General features: G+C 41.0%; 2 pseudogenes; one reads left to right on the top strand and one right to left on the bottom strand.

Annotated features, from left to right (window-relative positions):
- Window positions 1-1,974: 1,974 nt before the first annotated feature.
- LOC110259021 (olfactory receptor 1571-like) lies at window positions 1,975-3,449 on the bottom strand (annotated as a pseudogene).
- A 553-nt stretch (window positions 3,450-4,002) lies between these two features.
- On the top strand, window positions 4,003-12,463 carry LOC110258562 (olfactory receptor 7E178-like; annotated as a pseudogene).
- The last annotated feature ends 2,263 nt before the right edge of the window (window positions 12,464-14,726 follow it).

The following is a 14,726-nucleotide window of genomic DNA, read 5'->3' as shown; positions in this document are numbered from 1 at the left end:
AAAAAATGCATCTATAAGATAATGGGGGGAGGAACACAAGCGTTGAATTAGAACAAGTTGGTTTTCACATGGTAAAAGGAGATCTCTACATCCAACTGAACAAAATAAATCATAGCTGAAAAATGTCCAAGACAGCAAAGCGGGAAACCCTGAGCTCACTTTCACACAGGAACACTGGGTCCCTGGGTCAGAGAGCCATGGAAGGGAAGGGCTAGAGCTGTTTGGGGTCTTAAATCTGTAAGGTCCTTCTATCATCCATTGGTAACAGCTCTCCAGTGAGTTTTTCAGGGTGTGCAAAGCAGGCAACTCTAAATGGCTTCAAATGTGATTGTTTGAGCTATTTTTAAAATCTGGATGCCTGAAAGTTGAGTTTAGTGCTGACAGGCTTTTGCACTGAAGAGTGATAACCCACAAGGAAGCTATAAACATCCTTGGGGGCAAGACTCAGAGGACATCGTTGGCTCATTCATGTAACAAGAGCAAAACATTTCCAAGGGAAGTGAAATCTAACATTCTCTATCTTTACTTCGTATACTTTCTGGTGTCTGGGAGGCTAGGGCTCTCAGTGCAAAAGCAGTGAGAAATCCAGGAAAATTTCATTTCCCCACAAAGCCGTAGAAAAAAGCTGTCCTATTGAACTTTTGTTTTTTGATAATGAAAATGTTTTATATCTTCATTGTCCAAATATGTTCCTGGGCACATGGGTTAGTGAGTGTTTGAAATGTGGTGAATAGTCATGGGTAGCTGGTGATTACCATCTTGGACTGCACAGAGATAGACTATGAGGCAGCTCCAGAGATGATGGGCAGCTGAGTAAGATGAGGATATTTGTTCTGGGCATATATCCAGACAAAACTTTAATTCAAAAAGATACATGCACCCCTATGTTCCTTGCAGCACTATTCGCCATAGCCAAGGCATAGAAACAACCTAAATTTCTGCTGACAGATTATGAAAATGTGGTACATATATGCAATGGAATATTATTCTGCCATAAAAGGACAAAATAACACCATTTACAGCAACAGGATATAACTAGAGATTCTATGTGAAGTAAGTCTGAAAGAGAAAGACAAACAGTCACTATCTTGACTCCATTCTCCATCAGGTGGTTTTACTTGCTCTTAGAGTCAATGAAAGTAAGGTCATATAACAAACACACTTTCATGCCTTTCAAACACACTTTCATGCCTTTTATGTTTTTGAGGCTTGTCCATGTCATGTACATAGCTCTAATTTCATCTTATTGTATTGGTGTGGAATTTTCTGCATTTTCTGCATTCTGCATAATTTATGCCACATGCCATAGTTTGTTTACCCATTCTACCACTAAGGGGCATTTGAATTATTTCCAGTTTGATGCTTTCATGAAAAGCATTGCTATAAACATTTTTAGACCTGCTTTGTGGATGTAAGCAACCATTTCTGCTAGGTATATACCTGAGAGTTGGAGAGCTCTGCTGTAGGAGTATATTTGCACTTAGTAGAAGTGCCAAAGTAATTGCATGGAATTATACTTCAGGTATAACTATACAAGTATACTAATAGTTTCTGAAAGTTCCCATTGCTCCAAATCTCCGCTAGTTCTTGGTATTTTCACACATTTGAGTGTTTGCCATTATGGTGGATGAATTGATGATTATCTTGATATAGCTAGTGACAATTCTCAGAGACCAAGTATAAACATCATCTGCAGAGGCAAGAGGGCATAAATGTCACTAAAGGTATTTCATGCGAAGTGGTGGCTCGTGGGCATGTAAACTCAGGAGAAACCCAAGTGATGGTCTTTTAGAACAAGAGGGACAAGTCACATGCTCAAAGGAGTCAAATATTTGGTATTTCTGTCTATCAGGGTATTGACCCTTGGTTATCATAATAACATCCCAGTCTCAGCATCCATGGTTCTTCACAGGGGGAAGAAAACCTGCTGACAAATTTCCTCAGGAACCCCTGCATGACCCTGCTCCTCAGGCTCTAGATGAAGGGGTTCAGTATGGGGATGACCACGGTGTACACCACTGAGGTCACTGTCCCCTTTGAGGAGGAGGAGGAGAAGGCAGAACTGAGGTACACTCCTAACCCTGTCCCGTAGAATAAGGAAATGACCACTAGGTGAGACCCACAGATGGAAAACGCTTTGTACTTCCCCTCCACTGAGCACACATTCAATATGGAGGAAATAATCTTAGTAAGAGTAAAGAATCCCAGTTACTGGAATAATAACCATCAGGCCCATCACAGAATACAGCACAATGTAATTTCTGAGAGCATCAGAACAGGTGGACTCGGGCACCTCAGCCAGTTCACAGAAGAAGTGGGGTCTTTCCGTGTGTGTGTAGAATGAGAGATGCAGCACCATCAGACTCTGGAAGAGGGGGACGATGATACTGGCAATCCAAGAGACTAGAGCCAGCATGTTACAGAAGTGTGGGTTCATCATGATTGTTTAGTGCAGGGGTGACAGATAGCCATAAATTTGTCATAGGCCATCATGACCAGGAGGAGGTTGTCCAAACACACAAAAACTGAGAAAAAATAGATCTGGGTAATGCAGTCAGCATAGGTTAGGTGATGGCTTTGCTCACTGTCTGGATGTTCATCAGCACTTGGGAACCATGGTGGTGTTGAGACAAATATCAGAAAAGACAGGTGTGAGAGGAAGAAGCCCATGGGGGTGTGGAGGTGGAAGTTGAAGGTAAAAGCCAGAATGATGAGCAGATTCCCACACACCAAGACCAGGTACAAGGAGAAGAACAGCCCAAAGAGGAGTGGCTGGAGTTCTGGGTCCTCTGAGAGGCCCAGAGGAGGAATTCCAAGACACCTGTTTGGTTTCTTACATCCATAGAGCTGATAATTCTGCCATGTAACTGACAAAGCGATGGATGGAATGGAGTCCACAAATGTAAAATATTTTTACCATATTAGTGACACCCCTCCCCCCATAAAAACAGAAAAAAAATGTAAACTTTGGCTAACAATTTAGTTTTCATTCAGTAGAAGCAATTACAAATGCCGTTATTATACACAGGCAACACTTTCAGGAATAATCTCTTCCTTCCTTCTAATTGTTAGCACAATTTAATCTTTGCCTTCAAAATCTATCACTTCAAAAAAGAGTCCATCAGCCTCTGTGGTGTCTAGCTCAGCATCAGCCCCTTTCAGATGATTTGACCATTCTTCCTTCGGAGGTGCCAAAATTTGCCTCTTGGAGGATTCTGCCTTTTCCCACTTTCACCTAGTATTCTAGCACAGCCATGTGTGTTGGTGGTGCCTTGGCCTCATTGCCCCCTGACAAGAACTAATTTGGTAAGATTGTGGTGTCTGGCTCAATCTGGACAATGAGCTTCACTGGAGAAACGCTCAAATAAAACTCACATTTTAGTTAATAATCTGAGGGGGTGGGCTTGATGGGACAAATCAACTAAGCTTCCGGGGTTGAGGCTAGCCATCACTATGCTTGCAAAGAAGGTAGCCTATGCTTCAGAACCAGTGTACTGAACTGCTAAGCTAGGTGTGGTAGTAAGGATCATGTCAAATTATAAATCCTAGAGCCTGACTCCTCTGCCACAAATCCTGGTTCTATTCTTTGCTAACCACTGCCAAGCTCTCTGATTTCTCAGTACCTCAGTTTCCTACTTGATGAAATGGGATTATTAATGATACTTACTCCATAGAATGGTTGAGAGTGATAAATGAGTTTATTTATTTTATTTTATTTTTTTGCTTTTTAGGGATGCACCCATGGCATATGGAGGTTCCCAGGCTAGGGGTCTAATCGGAGCTATAGCTGCCAGCCACAGCCACAGCCACAGCCATAGCCATGCAGGATCCTTGACCCACTGAGCAAAGTCTGGGATTGAACCCACAACCTCATGGTTACCAGTCAGATTCTTCTCCACTACACCGCAACAGGAACTCTGAGTTTATGTTTTAAAGAACAGTGCCTGGAACACTATGGAAACCTAGAGAAATCATGGCTGAATATATTTTAGAAGTTGGGAAATGGCATCTGAAGTTCTGAAGGCAGTGAGGTAAGTCCTTAGAGGAATGGGATATCATAGAGTACTTGGCATAAAATAATATGGGAAGGAGAGAGAAATGGAAACACATGGAATTAATGACCTTGGTTGTGAGGCTTCCAGGTTGGGGAGCAGTCCTTTAAGATTTCTTCTTGCCTTCTAACTCTCATTCTGTTATGTATGCTTGTGTTTTCTGTTAGTGTTCCCTTTTCTATGGAAACTGCTTTCTCTTAGTTTCTACAAACCACATTCAAGAAAGCATTTACGGAGTTCCTGTCATAGCGCAACAGAAACAAATCTGACTAGGAACCATGAGGTTGCAGGTTTGCTCAGTGGGTTAAGGATCTGGTGCTTCTGTGATGATGTGCTGCTGTGGCATAGGCTGGCAGCTGTAGCTCCAATTGGACCCCTAGCCTGGGAACTTCTGTATGCCCTGGGTGCAGCCACAAAAGCAAAAAAAAAAAAAAAGAAAGAAAAGAAAAGAAAAAGAAAAAAGTGCTGCCATTTGCAACAACATGGGCAGACACTATGACATTATGCTAAGTGAAGTAGACAATCACAGAAAGACAAATTCTGCATGATTCTACTTATATGATTCATCTAAAATAGTCAAATTCATAAAATCATATAGTGGAAAGCTGGTTGCCAGGGGCTGGCAGGAGAGGAAAATAATATGAGAATTACTCATAAAACGGCATAAAATTTCAGTGAATCAAGATGAACAAGCCCTACAGATGTGCTGTACAACAGTGTACCTACAGTCAATTATAATATATGAATATTTCAAAATCTGTTAAAAAGGTAGATCTCATATTAAGTGTTGCTTCCACAATCAAAAAATTAACTGAGAAAATAAGAATACCATCAGATTCTTGCTGTAGAAGACCCAATTCTCCCTAAAATCACTCGGTCATTTGAATGTATTTGATGATTATAAACTCACATGTCAATAGAGGTTAATTTAACAAGTCTGTGGGAATGTAAATTGTGCAGCCACTGTGGAGAGCAGTATGGAGGTTCTCTAAAAAAAACTAACATAGAGTTACTGTATGATCCTGTAGTCCCACTCCTGGGCATATATCTGGAGAAAACTATCATTTGAAATGACACACGCACCCCGATGTGCACTGCAGCACCGTTTACTGTAGCCAAGACTTGGAAGCAACCTAAATGTCCATCATCAGATGAATGGACAAGGAAGAAGTGGTACATATATACAATAGAATATTACTTGGCCATAAAAAGAATGATAATGCCATTTGCAGCAACATGGATGGACCTAGAAATTATCACATTAAGTGAGGGAAGTCATGTAAAGACAAATATCATATGACGTCGCTTATATGTAGAATCTAAAAAATGATGCCACATAGACAAATGTGATACAAATGAACTGTGTTTACAAAACAGATGCAAAGACATAGAAAACATAGTTACCAAAGGGATGTGGGAGAGATAAATTAGGAGTTTGAGATTAACATATACACACTATATATAATAGACAACCAACAAGGATCTGCTCTATAGCACAGGGAACTATCTTCAGTGTTTTATAATAAACTATAATGCAAAGGGATATGAAAAGAATATATATATGCATATATGCATAACTTAATCACTTTGCTGTACACATGAAACTAATACACGCACACAGAGTAAGTCTGAATTTTTTATTAAGATGTATGAAACTGTCAACTCGGGAGGAGGAGTAAGGGTGAGATTCTTCCTGAGAAGGGGCAGGACCCAAATCCTATGAAGGAGATCTCTTGTAGTCCTGTACCGTTAATATTAACAAACCCTCAGAGACTGAGATAATATGGGCCAATTTGGCTAATTATGAGCTCTGGGCATTGAGCTCTCAAGCCCAGACTCGTGTAAATAAGCAGCCTGTGCCCTGCAACATTTCAGTTTGATGGTCCCAGTCCAGCTGGATCAGTACGTGTGTCTTCTCCTGTCATAGTTATTGTCTTCATCAAGGGGTCCATCTGACTCTGTCTTCCTGTCTGTCCTGTGAACAGAAACTGAACCTTCATCGCTCACCCAGCCTGGGAAGGGCAATTGATCATCATTCCTTTGTCATGCCCCAGCACGAAGGCAGTGCCCTGCAGTGAGTACCACTGGAGATACTGAGTACAGGAGGGACTGGGGCAGGATGGTTTCTTCATCATCAGGATAAGCAGGACAGTTGGAGGATGAGCGAGTAGGGCACCAATACGCAGTCAGCTCAGAGGCATATGAAGTTGATGCTGTTGGTCTCAGTGAGAAGTCTTATTTCTGCTTTCCTCCCATACTGGCTCTAGGTTCTGTTGGCATCTCTCTCACCAGAGCAGGAAATGAGGCCCTCTAAACTGTCCCCTAAATATTCCAAGATGATCATGAAGGTGTTTATGAGGATGATGCCAGATGATTATATATGTGGTATCATGAATATTCATTAAAGATTCCCAAGGGTCAGGCTCTGAATTAAGTGCTCCACATAGCTTATTTTTTTCATCTGCATAGTCACTCCTCATATATATGTGTACAGGTTATTATTCTTTTACAGATGAGGAAAAGATGATAGGTTTTTTTATTGTAACTTGCACCAGATCATGGGATAGAATGAGATGATGCCAGCTTTGAATCAAACAATCTGAATCCAGATACAGGCACCTGGCCAACATTCTCCCTTTGCCAACCCAGTCATTTCACTTCTCTGGCCATTCCATCAAGCATCTCCAGTTACTGTGATCTTCACTTTGGAGGTTACCAGTAAACTGCAGTGGAGAGCCGTGGGTGGCACCAACCATAGAAAGGATGGCTGAGATCATAGGCAGGATCACAGAAATCAATGGCTCATAAAAGCTGAGGGCAGATCTCTGCTCCTGGATATTGCCTCACCCGTCCACTTCCTCCTCCATTCTTGCAATTCAGCCTTCTCCATTTAAATTGGAGACATAACATCATCCATACTCAGGAGACCAGAAACAGAGACGATGTACAGAAGATGTGTCATTGGTTAGGACCTGTGGATCTCTGGTTTAAACTTCCCTGAATTGTACTAGTGTGAAGAAGTTAACTACCTGTGACTCAGAGATCCACCATATAATTTTAAATCCTATCTGCTGTATTTATTATCTAGTGAGCTGGAGCAAGTTCTTAGTATCTCAGAGCATCGACATTGTCATCTGAGTTGATTTCGGTTTGATACCACCTCACTGAGTAAGAAACAGGGAATGGATACTGTCTATGTGGGTAAATATGGGATGGATGCATAAACTAAGGGCAAACTTTTTGATAAAAATATTATTAATTTTGATAACTCTAAGGTTCATATAATTGGCCAAAGTATCCTGTGATCTGACAGTGTAATTTTGAATGAATACCTGACAAAACATTTTATTTTTGTCCCTACACAGTAGATACTGAGCACTTAGATGGAAGTGGCTGAGTTGCATTGATTTCTCTCTCTCTTTCTTTCTTTCTGAATGGCCACACCTATGGCATATGGACGTTCCCAGGCTGGGGGTCAAATTGGAGGTGCAGCTGTGCCTATACCACAGCCACAGCAACATCAATCTGAGCTGAGTCTGCGACCCATGCCCAGCTTGCAGCAATGCTTGATCCTTAACTCCCCAGGTATGATAACTATTGAGTAGACTCTTCCTTGGGTCACAGAAACACAGAATCATCAATATGGCATGCACACACTGATGCTTTCTTGACTGTGCTTATGGGATGCCCCATAGGACAAGAGACAAGATAAAATGGTACTTGCCTGTGTGTATGACATGGACTCTCAATGGGATCTATTATTTTCCACTTAATAGCTCCATGACATTGAATTACTCAAAGAACAACACAGTGATTTTCATAAATATTAAAAAGAAAAGGCAGAAGGAGTAGGGGAAGTTACATTTTATCATGTGGGATTAGACACATTTTAGGATTCTAAGTCAGAGTTCCCATAATGGTGTAGTGGCATCAAATCTGAGTAGGAACCATGAGGTTGCAGGTTTGATCCCCAGCCTCGCTCAGTGGGTTATGGATCTGGCATTGATGTGAGCTGTGGTGTAGGTTGCAGGTGCGCCTCAGATCCCGCATTGCTGTGGCTCTGGGGTAGGTGAGCTGCTACAGCTCCGATTAGACCCCTAGCCTGAGAACCTCCATATGCTGCGGGTGCGGCCCTAAAAAGAGGCAAAAAGACCAAAAAAGAAAAAGGATTCCAAGTCATTCTATGTGCCTGCCCTGGGAAAAGAGACACTTCAGATTTTCTGCCATATAACCAATTACATATACACAATGGAATGCTCCTCAGCCCTAAAAAGAACAAAAGAATGGCATTTGCAGCAACATGTATGCAACTAGGAATTCTCATACTAAGAGAAGTAAGTCAGAAAAAGAAAGACAAACACCATATGATATCACTTATATGTGGATCTAAAATATGGCACAAATGAACTTATCTACAAAACAGAAACAGACTCAAAGACATGGAGAACAGACTTGGGGTCGCCAAGGGGGAGCAGGGAAGGAGTGAGAAGGACACCGAGTTTGGGGTTGGTAGATGCAAACTATTATATTCAGAATGGATAATCAACGAGGTCTTACTGTTCGGCACAGGGAACTATATCCCATCTCTTGGGATAGAACATGACAAAAGATAGCATGAGAAAAAGAATGTATATATATGTATGACTGGATCACTATACTGTACAGCAGAAATTGGCACAATGCTGTAAATCAACTATCCTTTAAGTAAAACTATAATCAAATAAAAGATTATTAAAACTCTCTTAGGGTTGCATTTCATCCATAAACCCACTATTCCAAAAATAATTATAATTCTGGTACAAAGCAAGGACCAAATGTTTCTAAGTTCCACCAGTCTAAGATGCCCCACATCTGTGGAGCTTGCTGTTATCATCTCAATTTCCAGATAAAGAACACCAGCACATAGAGGCTGAGGCATTTATACACATATCTGCGACTTAGGATACTGAACCAGTGGTTTTAGGGGCACTGGTGGCACTAATATAATGGATTATAGATTTCCTATGATAACAATGCACTTTAGAGTCCGGTTTGAAAACCTGAGATATGGAAATATCATTTCCTTGTTAAGGCCAGGGATCGAACCTGCATCCTCATGGATACTAGTCAGGTTCTTAATCTACTGGTCACAACGGAGACTCCTGTTCAATGATTGAGAAGTGCACTGTATACTAATGCCATCTATGGGGCAATGAGGTTGTGACTTTGCATTTGCTTACCTATAGTTACCAAAATTTGAAGTCTACAAGAGTAAGGATTTTTTTTTCTCTTTTTGGCAGGACCTGCTGCATGAAGATCCCAGGCCAGGGACTGAACCCATGCCACCACAGAGTCCTGAGCTCCAACCATGGCAATGCTGTATTCTTAACCCACTGCACCATCAGGGAACTCCCGGCTAGACCGAGTTTAGATGTTACAGTCGAAAAGTTATTTTTCTAGGTTTTTTGACATGTAATTGATATATAGCACCGTATAAATTTAAGGTGTTCTGTATAATGACCTGACAAACATTTAATGAAATGATTACCACAATAAATTAATATCCATCATTGTATATAGAGAGAAAAAGTAAAAAGCATTTTTTTCTCGATATTTCTTAGGATTTGCTCTCCTACCTTTCAAATATACCACAGAACAGTGTCAACTATAGTCATTGTGTTGTATCATACACCCCCTAGTACTTCTTATCTTATAAATGGAAGGGTGTACATTTTGACTCATTTCATCCAATTTCCCACTCCCCACCCCCACCCTCAGCTTTTGGAAACTACACATCTGATCTCTTTTTCTCTGAGTTTAGTGTTTGCTTGTTTGTTTGATTTTAGATTCCACACATAGGTGAATTACATGACTTGTCTTTATCTGACTTATTTTGCTTAGCCTAATGCCTTCAAGGTCCATACATGTTGTCAGAAATGGCAGGATTTCCTTCTTTCTTATGGCTGAATCGTGTGCCATTGTGTGTATATATCATGTTTTCTTCCTCTACTCACCCACTGATGGACACTTAGGTTGTTTCCATATCTTGGCTATTGTAAATAATGCTACAATGAACAGAGCAGTGCATGTAACTTTTCCTATTAGTGTTTTCATTTCCTTAAGATGAATACCCAAAAATGGAAAAGCGAATCACAGGGCAGTTTTATTTATTTTTTTAATTTTATTGGTGTATAGTGGAGTTACAAAGTTGTGTTAGTTCAGGTGTTCAGCAAAATAAACCCATCATATATATATCCATTCCTTTTCAGATTCTTTTCCCCTATTCTAATATTGCGTAGATTTTCTTGTGCTATACATGTTACCTGTCTATTTTATATAGTGTGGTGTCTATATGTCAGACCCAATACCCTATTTGTCCCAAAAGCATGTTTCCCCTTTAACCATGAAGGTGAGGAATTTCCACAGTGGCCAAATAAAGTTCCATTCCCACCAGTGGTGCACAGGTTTCCCTTGAAAAGACTTTTAAAAGACAACCCACATATTGAGCATACATTTCTAGAAATAGGGGAAATCAGAAAGTCAAAGAATAATAAAAACCCATGAAGATAAAAGACACATAAAAAAACCTTTCTAGGAGTTCCCATTGTGGCACAGCAGAAACAAATCCAACTAGGAACCATGAGGTTATGGGTTCGATCCCTGGCCTCACTCAGTGGGTGAAGGATCCTGCACTTCTATGAGCTATGGTGTAGGTTGCAGATGTGTTTCAGATCTTGCATTGCTGTGGCTGTGGCATAGGCCTGCGGCTACAGCTCCCATTAGACCCCTAGCTGGGGAACCTCCATATGCCAAGGCTGTGGCCCTAAAAAAAACAACAAAGACCTCCCCAACAAAACCCCCCAAAACCCTTTTCTAATTATGAACATTTGACTTTTATTTAGAGTCCAGATAACATAGTTCGAGGAATATCTAGATTATCAACATTCTGAGTCAAGAGAAATTCTTGTGTTATATCTGAATAAATTAAGGCTGATTCTAAGTGTACTAATTAGAATGTTTTTCTTCAAAAAGGGAGAGGGATATTTCTTTTTTATATAACTTTTATGTTTTTATTAAAGTTTAGTTGATTTACAATGTTGTGCTTTTTCTTACTCAATATATTTCATTAAAAGAATAGACTGTCCTTTGCCATGATCAGGGATTTGTTATCTCTCCATTTCCTTGCTCCTCTAACATTCTTTAGGCCAATGTATAGAAAGAGGTGAATAACGTAGAATCCAGTGAGAAAGGAGCTGTATGAAAACTGGATTTGGGACATTGTGAAATAGTGCTGAAGGTACCAGGGTGTATGACCCCAAGTGTGAATATTGGCTTGTAAATTTCCTGAATCCAAAATATGCACATAGTAGGACTGCATGCTCACTTACCTGTTTCCTTTCTTTCAAACCTCTCTCTCTTCTTTTTCAAAAGGTGTCAGAGCTACACGGGACCACAAAATCTAACGAGTGTCTCAGAATTTTTGCTCCTGGGCCTCTCAGAGGATCCAGACCTGCAGCCCTTCCTCCTTGGGCTGTTCCTGTCCATGTACCTGGTCACCATGTTGGGGAACCTGCTCATTGTCCTGGCTGTTACCTCTGACTCCCACCTCCACACCCCCATGTACTTCTTCCTCTCCAACCTGTCCTTAGCTGACATGGGCTTCACCTCCACCACTGTCCCCAGGATGATTGTGAACATCCAGACTCACAGCAGAGTCATCTCCTATGCTGGCTGCCTGACACAGATGTCGTTTTTTATGCTTTTTGGATGTTTGGATACTTTCCTCCTGACTGTGATGGCCTATGACAGGTTTGTGGTCATCTGTCACACCCTACATTACTTGGTCGTCATGAACCCACCTGTCTGAAGCTTGTTAGTGTTGGTATCACAGCCTTTTGGTCTCTCAGATGCACAGTTTGGTGGTGGTAAAAGTTGCCTACTTCAGAGATGTGGAAATTTCTCATTTCTTCTGTGATCCTTCTCAACTCCTCAACCTAGCCTGTTCTAACCCTTCCACCAATACCATAGTCATGTATTGTGTGGGTGGCATCGCTGGTTTTCTCCCTATCTCAGGGATCCTTTTCTCTTACTCTAAAATTGTTTCCTCCATTCTGAGAGTTTCCTCATCAGGTGGGAGGTACAAAGCCTTCTCCACCTGTGGCTCTCACCTGGCAGTTGTTTGTTTATTTTATGGAACAGGCCTTGGTGTGTACCTCAGTTCAGCACTCTCACTTTCCCCCAGGAAGGATGCAGTGGCCTCAGTGGTGTACACGGTGGTCACCCCTATGCTGAACCCCTTCATCTACAGTCTGAGGAACAGGGACATCAAAAGGGCCATGAGGAGGTTCTTTGGCCAAATGATCTTATTTCAGTACGTGGGTGTCACCCATTTGGAGTGTACTTTGGGAAATGTAGAAACATTAAACATGTAGACTTGAAATTCTCCCTCTCTTATGTCATCCTTTTTGTAGCTCCTATGGCCTTTGCTGTTCTCCTTGCTTAGAATCTGACTCTTGCTCTTTTGTTATTTCTTTAATGGGTCTGAGGAAGAGTTCTAGGATCTTTGCAGATCATAACCATCACATGACAGAATACTTGCTGCACACCTGAAGGTAAGACAACATCATAAATCAACTATACACCAATATAAAATAAAAATGAAGGAGCTCCTGTGTTCCCTGCTGGCTCAGTGGGTTAAGGATCTGGCATTGTCACTGCTGTGGTGTGGCTTGATTGCTGGCCCAGGAATTTATTCATGCTGCAGGTGTGGCAAATAAAATAAAAGCATACACACAAAGTAAAATAATAAAATGAAAGGAAGAGTTCCTGTCATGGCTCAGTGGTTAACAAACCCAGCTAGGAACCATGAGGTTGTGGGTTCGATCCCTGGCCTTGCTCATTGGGTTAAGGATCCAGTGTTGCCATGTGACGAGGTCTGCTTGTCTACCCAGGTCCTGAAGTCAGTGATGCCACAGAAATAAGAAGAAAGAGACACAGCAATAGAGAGGGGATCAGGGGGCTACAGCCTTCAAGAGGCAATAGCAACCCTCTGACCCAACTCATGGTTTTTATTTCCTATGTTCTACTACCTTGTACGTGCAGGGGATACATCAGTATTTTACTTCAAATAGATAGATAGCAAGATATGCTAGCATAGTTATTCCTAAGCACATAAATAAACTAATCATAAATGTTTTAGCCCTCCCAGGCCATAATTTGTTGTTTGCTTCAAGCCATCTATGGCCTCTCCCACAAATCCCCCAAGGCTCCAGTCCTGAGAATGTCAGAGCTGATGGTTTTCCATCAGCAACATTAATGCTTCAGCAATCTTGTTTTCGAGATACCATTCTTTGATGTTGTTCTCATTTGTTTTGCCTCAAGAGTCATGAGAAAGTCACAAGACTTTGTATATACTGACATTCTACAGCCACTCTTTGGCACCAGTCTTTTCCTTCCATTCTTTGTTACGTCACATATTCATGCCTCCAACAGCCGTGAGCTGTGGTGTAGGTTGCAGACACAGCTCAGATATGGCATTGCTGTGGCTGTGGCTTAGGCTGGCAGCTGCAGCTCTGATTGGAACCCCAGCCTAGGAACCTCCAAATACTGTGGGTGCAGCCATAGAAAAGAAAAAAAGGCAAAAAAATATATAATAATTAAAGAGGAGTTCCTGTTGTGGTGTAGCAGAAATGAATCTGAGCTCATGAGTTTGATCCCTGGACTTGCTCAGTGGGTTGGGCATCTGGCATTGCTGTGAGCTATAGTATAGGTTGCAGATGCACATCAGACCCAGCATTGCTGTGGCTGTGGCTTAGGCCAGCAGATGTAACTCTGATTCAAACCCTAGCCTGGGAACTACCACATGTTGGGGGTGTGGCCCTAAAAAGCAAAATAAATAAATAATATATAAATAAATAGATAGTAAGGATAGTGTTCCTAAGATTCTTAATAAACTGAAATTGCCTTTGGTTTTTGCATGATTATGCTTATTTTGAATCACTTTTTAACCATGGTCATCACACCCACCTAAAGCATGTTCCGTATGCCCTTCTAATTTATTCAACTAAACTGGTGGATTTTCATTCTGTGCTAGAACAGTGTAAAAAATAATTCACTCTGTGCATTCTTGACAGCTCTTGATCTCAGCTTAAATTTTCTCAGAGAATTTCAATACATTTTCTCAATTTCTTGCAGGGTTAATTTTGGGTTTGATAATTATAATTATATGAATGTTTTGTGGGAAGAACTTTTCTTTCTTTCTCTTTCTCTCTTTGGCCACACCTGTAGCATATGGAAGTTCGCAGGCCAGGGATGGAATGTGAGCCACAGCTGGAACCTACACCACCATGGTGGCAGTGCCAGGTCCTTAACTCACTGCACCACAGTGGGACCTTCAAGCTGTTCTCTTTTAGATGCTAGTGTAATTCTAAATATTTCATGATTCTTTTTGGAGTGATGAAAATGTTCTAGAATTGGATCATGGTGATATTTGTACAACTCTGTGAATATACTAAAAACTATTGAATTGTATACATTAGATGGGTGAATTTTATGGAGTGTGAATATCTCAATAATGTTAAAATAAAAAAAAATTTTCCCAGATGACTAGCAAATGGGGTAACTTTCACCTACATTTCAACTTGTTATACAGGGCAGCTTTTTCTGACCAAATCATTTGAAGTCCCCTCTTCTGGA

The sequence above is a fragment of the Sus scrofa genome, chromosome 2, assembly GCF_054392235.1.
Source record: "Sus scrofa isolate SSC_HxYL_T2T_F1_AM1 chromosome 2, Sscrofa_HxYL_maternal_Yorkshire_Landrace_v2.0, whole genome shotgun sequence".
NCBI lineage: Eukaryota > Metazoa > Chordata > Mammalia > Artiodactyla > Suidae > Sus > Sus scrofa.
Note: the sequence above shows the minus strand (reverse complement) of the source record. Positions and strands in the feature narration are given on the sequence as shown.